At 48.9% G+C, this 7,392-nt stretch overlaps 1 non-coding gene across 1 annotated transcript; it reads left to right on the top strand.

The window, feature by feature from the left end:
• The first annotated feature begins 5,192 nt into the window (after nucleotides 1-5,192).
• LOC114805532 lies at nucleotides 5,193-5,329 on the top strand. The gene has a single exon (XR_003753504.1). It is a non-coding gene; the product is annotated as a small nucleolar RNA SNORA7 (small nucleolar RNA).
• The last annotated feature ends 2,063 nt before the right edge of the window (nucleotides 5,330-7,392 follow it).

Raw genomic sequence — 7,392 nt, 5'->3', positions numbered from 1 at the left:
TCACGTGGGACAACCTAATTACCCTGTACCTACCCCAGCGCTTAGAACAGTGCTCTGCACGTAGTAAGCGCTTAACAAATACCAACATTATTATTATTAAGTGGCGGAGCCGGGATTAGAACCCAGGTCTTCTGTCTCCCAAGCCCGGGCTCTCGCCCTCAGGCCGTACAGTTTCCGGGCTGAGGACGGACCTGCAGGGCTCATACCATCAAGAAAGGAGTAACGGCTTCGTGTGAAAAGAGAGACAAGGAGGCCAAAGAGAAAATAGACCAGGTGCTACAAACATTCATTAGAACACAACAAGTGGCAACTTTGAGCTTCACTGTCAGTGCTTTGAAAACAAAAGACAGCTCTATGTTTAAAGGACATTCAGCAAAATGTGTGTTCTGGTTCGAAACTTCCCTGTGAGTCAGGGGGTCTTTGGTCCTCCCCACCAGCAGCTAGTGTCGGAGAAAGTGACTCTCCTTCACAGCAGCTGTTGACAAAAGACAATGAAGTGGAACATCGACAGGTCCGTGCCAGCAGAAGCCGGGTATGATCCAGTCAGCAGTGCTCAAGCTGTTCTAAGTCTGCATCACTTAAATCCAAAAGTAAGCTCGAGGCACGGGCTCTACCCCTTTCTCTCGGAGGCTTTAACGCAGCACGGAAGTAATTTGAAGTTTGAGATCGCTAAGGCCCTTGGAAGGCAGGCCTCTAGTCCAATAAGATAAGGTTCATCTTGCCCACCCTGGAAATGGTAATCCCGCATTTGGAGTTTCTCCAGTTGCGGCAGCAGGATTTACTGAAAAGCTAAAGAAGGCTTTCCTAACTGGAAGGATGGCTAAGCACCGGAACAAATTCCAGAGGGCCGTTAGAAGAACGGGGTCAGTGTTCATCTCTCTGAGATGGGTTGGATTAGGGATCAGCTTGGAGAGACAGCGCTCTCTGGGACCCAGGGCCCATTTTGGATTCTGACTTGGCTGAAAGGACTTGTCTCAAACAGGCAGTTCGAAGAGTGAGAGTCCCTGCCCTGTAGGGACGTTCCAACTAAAGCAGACCAGCGAAGAGTCTGAGATCATTCAGCCTTGTTCTGTAAGCTCTGTGGGGTTGTTCAGCTGCTGTCGGAGCATGAGGGGAAGTTCTACACATCCACAAAGAGGCTTCATGGCATCGGGCCTGACTTCGGGTCACTCACTGTTCTGACCCCCAGAAGTCCACTCTCCGGAAGCGGGAGGGAGGAGCCCTCTGGCTCCATTGATCCCAGAGTTCCTCCCCTCCGCTCACTCTCTGACCCAAGATGAAGAAATCCCACGTTCTCCCCCGTGATCGGTCCAGAAATGTGTACCGCCAAAAGTCCAACATCCTAGCCGACGTCCGGGATTGCCTGCACCTCCTATCCTGCCTGTCTCGCTCGGTCTCCAGGCACCTTGGACTCAGTGTTCTCCCCTAAGGCCGCCGATGTTTGCGGCAGAAGGGATTTCGGCAATCTAGGCCAGATGGCCCTTCTCCGGGGCCTATCTTGCGAGGCCTTGTCTCTTCCCCTCCCCACCCCACCCCAGTCACTAGAAAGCTCCCCACCTTCTCTTGCTAACTGGAAGTCAGCAAGGGGTGTTGTGGGCAGGGAATCTATCTATCGTTGTATTGTCCTCCCCCAAATGCTTTGTACAGGACTTTGCACACAGTAAACGCTCAATAAATACAATTTAACGAATGAATGGATGGAGCAGCAGCTCTTCTAAGAGGCAAGAGGGAGGCTCGGAAGTTGGCAATCCCCGGTGTTCTTAGCTTTTTTGCCGAGAGCTGGGGCCTGAATCCCTGGGTTTCTCTCTCACAACCACCCCCACGAAAGCACTGCAACAAGAAAACCCGCTCTGACCCGGGCCACGACCTTGGCTCCGACTTGATCTGCTGTGTGACCTTAGGCAAGTCGCTTCACTTCTCGGTGCCTCATCCGGAGAATGGGGATGAAGATTGCGCGACCCATGTGGGACAGGGACTGAGTCCAACCTGATAAGCGTGTATCTACCCCAGCGCTTAGAGCAGTGACTGGCACATAGTAAGTGCTTAACAAATGCCATAAAAAACCCAAAACAAATGAAAGGCTTGACACACGGGAGCATAAGCAAGATATGCGTGAACAAGAAAGCAAGGATCTAAACCCAGCTCTGACAAAGACATTACACCTGCCACAGAAACCTTGTTCTGACTCTGGCTGGAGAGTCAATCAGTCAGTCGTATTCATTTAGTGCTTACTGTGCGCAGAGCATTGTACTAAGCACTTGGGAAAGTACCAAACAACAATAAGCAGACGCATTCTCTGCCCAAAACGAGCTTACAGTCTCGAGGAAGAGACAGACGTTAATATAAATAAAGATATGTACTTAAGTACTCACCTATGAATCAGAGCCTTACCGTGGCAGGAGAGTTTGTGTACGTCAATGAAGCCTAGAGCCACGGCATTGAGAGATACACCTGGTAGAGTTACACATTATGAGAAGCAGCGTGGCTCGGTGGAAAGAGCCCGGGCTTGGGAGTCAGAGGTCATGGGTTCGACTCCCGGATCTGCCACTTGTCAGCTGTGTGACTGTGGGCAAGTCACTTCACTTCTTTGTGCCTCAGTTACCTCATCTGTAAAATGGGGATTAAGACTGTGAGCCCCGCGTGGGACAACCTGATTACCCTGCGTCAACCCCAGAGCTTAGAACAGTGCTCTGCACATAGTAAGCGTTTAACCAAAATACCAACGTAATGGAAAGGTCTAAGCAGAAGCATCAGACAGAGTTGATTCACCTGTTCTGGGCAGCAGCGGCATGGGAAAGAATGGATCCGAAAGCTGGGCAGTGAAACAACGGGATAGAAAAAACATCGATACTTTTGAAATGTGGGGCTGGAGAAGACTTTTGCAAATGGCACAGACTGCCTGAAAAACAAACAAATGGATTTTGGAGCAAATTAAACCAAAATGGTTTTTGGAAGGCCAAATGACTCGACTTAGATTAGAATATTTTGGGCACGTAATCAGGAGGACTCATTTTCTGGAGAAGACACTCATGCTAGAAAAAGTCCAGAAAATGTGGAAGAGGCAGACCAGCAGCTAGATGGGTAGAGACCATAGCAACAATAATGGAAGAATCATTAGAAAGGTTGCGGATTATGGCAGAAGACTGGACGTTCTGGAGAAAGTATATCCATGGAGTCGCAATGAATCTGAAATGACGGCACTTAATAATAATAATAATAATAATAATACTCAAGTACTGTGGGGCTCGGAGGAGGGACGAATAAAGGGAGCAGGTCAGGGGGGCGCAGAAGGGAATAGAGGAGGGAAGGAAGGCTTAGTTATGGACGGCCCTGGAGGAGTTTTGCCTTCAATAAGGCTTTGAAACAGGGACAAGTCATTTTCGGTACAATATGAGGAGAGAGAGGATTCCAAGTGAGAGGCAGGAGACTGGCGAAAGGTCGGTGGTGAGATAGACGAGATCAGGGTACAGTGAGAAGACGGGAGAGGAGTGAACAAGCATTCCCTGAGAGTGAGATTGGGCGCCTGGGAGATCCCCGTTGGCCAAATTTAATACGACCTGTTGTCTCTGCCCCGTTTCCCTACCTCCCTCCACCAGGACAGATTCTCCCAGGACTTGTTGGGTTCCCTACCCCCTCCATCAGCCACCTCTACAGATTGGTGAAATAGAAAATGATTGCCATACGTGCACCGCACTGGGGCGACAAGGGAGGGGCGGGGACTGCAGGCCAATCTAGTGCTCCCCACCCCATCTGAAATTGTGCTCTCTTGGTCTCTCTGGGGTCCCAGCTTCACAATGCCCCAGTGGTAACGATGTTGATAAGATGTTGGGGACAAGGGATCGCCAACTGAAGCAGCATGGCGTAGTGGATAGAGCTTGGACCTGGGAGTGAGAAGGTCATGGGTTCTAATTTCAGCTCTGCCACTCATCCGCTAAGTGACCTTGGCCAAGACACTTCACTTCTTTGGGCCTCAGTTACCTCATCTATAAAATGGGGATAGGGACTGTGTCCAACCTGATTTGCTTGTATCCACCCCAGCGCTTAGAACGGTGCCTGGCACGTAGTGAGCACTTTTACAAATACCACAGTTCTTATTAACCGGCTATGGCTTGAGTTGTAAGTCTGTAGCGGTAGTCGGGAACTGTCCCATTATCGTGGGATAAATGGGAACATGTTAATCTGAACTGCGGAGGTTGGAAAAAATCTGATTTTCACTAGTGAATTGGATTGGATTCCTGGAGCAGACTTGGAGGTGGAGCTCATGGTGCAGAATTCCGTGGGCCTTTGAACGTGAAGTGAGTTAGACTTTTAGCTCAAATTCATTTAGGAAGAACTCACTTAAGAAGATCACAATGAAGCAGCACGGCTGAGTCGACACAGCAAGGGCCTGGGAGTCAGAAGGACCTGGGTTCCAGTTCCAGATCTGCCACACGTCTGCCGTGTGACCTCGGGCAAGTCACTTAACTTTTCTGGGCCTCAGTTACTCCATCTGTAAAATGGGGATTAAGAGCGTGAGCCCCATGTGGGACAGGGACTGTGTCCAACCTGATGAACTTGTATCTACCCCAGCGCTTACAACAGTGCGTGGCACATAGTGAGGGCTCGACAAGTTCAGTATAACGAGTAACGCAGTACAGTGCTTTGCACACAGTAAGCGCTCAATAAATACGAATGAATCAAAGTACCATTATTTATCATTATTACAATGGCCCAGCAAAGGCCTGATAGCTCTGGGATGGAGAGTTGAGGGGGCGGGGAGGGAGAAATTATTACCTGCAGGTCTCAGAAAGCCCCAAATGGTCCTTTGATCTTCCAATCCCCCCGTCAGGCTGCCTGCTGTTCTTTCTTGGGCTGGACCTCTTCCCCTTCCTTAGCAGCTGCTTTGCTGGCAGAGTTCAGAAGTGGTTCACACGAAGGATGGAGGGAGCACCTGGTTGGCAGGCCGGTGCCAGGAAGGGCTCTTGGAGTGGCTCCGGGCTCCTGCAGTTTTGCTCGTGTTGGGAGGGAAGGTGCCCATATGGTTTGGCCCAACAGCAATCTGCACTGAGCCTCCTACCGAGCTAGGGAAAATGGATCCATCCACCTGAGGATCGACGGAAACCCGTTACGGCAAGATGGAACCTCCTGCAATGTGCAGGGAACGAATGGGAGAAAATGAGATTGTGATTTGTGAATTAACTAAGGACACTGTCACCCTCTCGGGGTCGCACCTGGAGAGTTTCCAGTACTCTACCAGGCTCGGCTACAGGAGGGAGAGTCAAGCGGAGACGTGCCCATTTCATTCTAGCTTAGGTAACGGCTAGCGAGTGGAAGGCAATCTGCTACAAGTCAAAACTCGCCTGCGCTGGGCAGCAGCGGGATGGGAGAGAGTTGAGGGCGGAGACTCAACTTTACTGAGCAGAGGAGACGGTTGGTAAACCGCTTCCTTATTTCTATCGAGAAAACTCTATGGATACACTACCGGAACAACTGCGGATGGAGATGGTGCATTCGGGGAGAGATGTGTCCATGGAGTTGTTAAGGGTCGGAAATGACTCAGTAGCATAAGACAAGGACGCTGCAGGGAAGCAGCGTGGCCTAATGGAAAGAACGTGGGCCTGGGAGTCAGAGGACTGGGTTCTAATCCTGGCTCTGTCAACTGCTCTACCAATCGCTAGCTGTATGACCTTGGGCAAGTCACTTAACCTCTCTGTGCCTCAGTTTCCTTAATTGTAAAACCGGGATTCAATACCAGTTCTGCTCCCACTTAAGTCTGTGAGACCCATGTGTCAGACCAAATCGACTTGTACCTACCCCAGAGCTTAGAACAATGTTTAACACATAGTAAGCGCTTAACGAGTACCCTCAAACAAAGAGACACCACTATCCTGCTGGTTTATGAGGCAGTCTGCCAGTTCCCAGATGTTACTTGGTGGTTTAACTTAGTAAAACAAAGAGATTATTGCTCCATAAAGCAGTCCACAGTGAAGCGGATAAACAGAGAGATTACTGCTTCAGAAAACAGCTACAAGCAAGGGCTCACCAGGACATTCCCATTATTTATAAACTTCAGTGGAGTGGTGGGTGTGCACCCCTCTTTTAACAATAATAATAGTATTTAAGTACGTTTCTGTGTCAAACACTGTTCCAAGCACGGGGTAGATACAAGCTATTCAGGTTGGACACAGTCCCTGTCCCGCAGAGGGCTCACAATCTCAGTTTCCGTTTCACAGACGATATAACTGAAGTGCAGAGAAGTTAGGCGATTTGCCCAAGGTCACACAGCAGACAAGTGGGGAAGCAGGATTAGAACCCAGGTCTCTCTGACTCCGGGCCCATGCTCTATCCACTGGGCCGTGCCTCTTCAGTAGGCCACGCTGCTTTTAAAGAGTTGCTGAAGAGTCGGTGGAAAAAAATTCTCACGGTCATATTTGAGAAATATCGAATATAAATAAGGCATTAATAGAATCATTGAATCAGAGAGCTGAAAGATGCAGTTTTTGCACCCTAAGGAAGTTAACTGTGTGAGATTCTGTGCTAATAATAACTGTGGTATTACTAAATGCCAAACACTGGGAAGATATTAGACAATAAGGTCAAACACAATCCCTATCCTTCATGGAGCCCCCCCCATCTAAATAGGAGGGGAAAAACTGGAATTGAAAGTGAGGCCCAGAGAATTTAAGTGGCCATCCAAAGGTCACACAGCTGGCAAGTGGCAGAGGCAATAAGAGAACTCAGACTTCTGCCTCCCTTGACTTGTGATCTTTCCACTAGGCCAAGTGCTTCACTGCTCTTCACAATCTTGAGGAAGGGAGATTGTACAGATTCTCTGTTTGAAACTTAAGAATGACTTTAGCCACCTTTAAACTCAGGAAATTCTTTTTGATCAATTAATCACTCAATCACTGATAATTATTGGGTGTCTAGTGTATCACCCAATTACTGCGTGTTTAGTGTAACACCCAAAGACAAGTATTGGGTGTTAGAAAGTACAGTACAATAGAGTTGGTAGTCACTATCTCCGCCCACGCGGAGCTTACAGTCCAGAGTAGTAATAATAGTATTTATTAAGTGCTTACTATGTGCACAACGGTAGGAAGGAATACACAGGTGCGAACTGGACACAGACTCTGTCCCACGAGGGGCTCACAATCCATTCATTCATTGAATCGTATTTATTGAGCACTTATTGTGTCCAGAGCACTGTACTAAAGGCTAGGGAGAGGACAATGCTTCAGACAGTGGCTAGTGAGAAGCAGGGTGGCCTAGTGGAAAGAGCATGGGCCTGGGAGTCAGAGGATCTGGGTTCTAATTCCGGCTCCGTCACTTGCCTGCTGTGTGACCTTGGGCAAGTCACTTGATTTCTCCGTGCCTCAGTTACCTCATCTGTAAAATGGGAATTAAGACTGT

This window comes from Ornithorhynchus anatinus, chromosome 18 (assembly GCF_004115215.2).
Source record: "Ornithorhynchus anatinus isolate Pmale09 chromosome 18, mOrnAna1.pri.v4, whole genome shotgun sequence".
Classification (NCBI taxonomy): Eukaryota; Metazoa; Chordata; class Mammalia; order Monotremata; family Ornithorhynchidae; genus Ornithorhynchus; species Ornithorhynchus anatinus.
The sequence above is the reverse complement of the archived record's forward strand: the minus strand, read 5'-3'. Positions and strand labels throughout refer to the sequence as shown.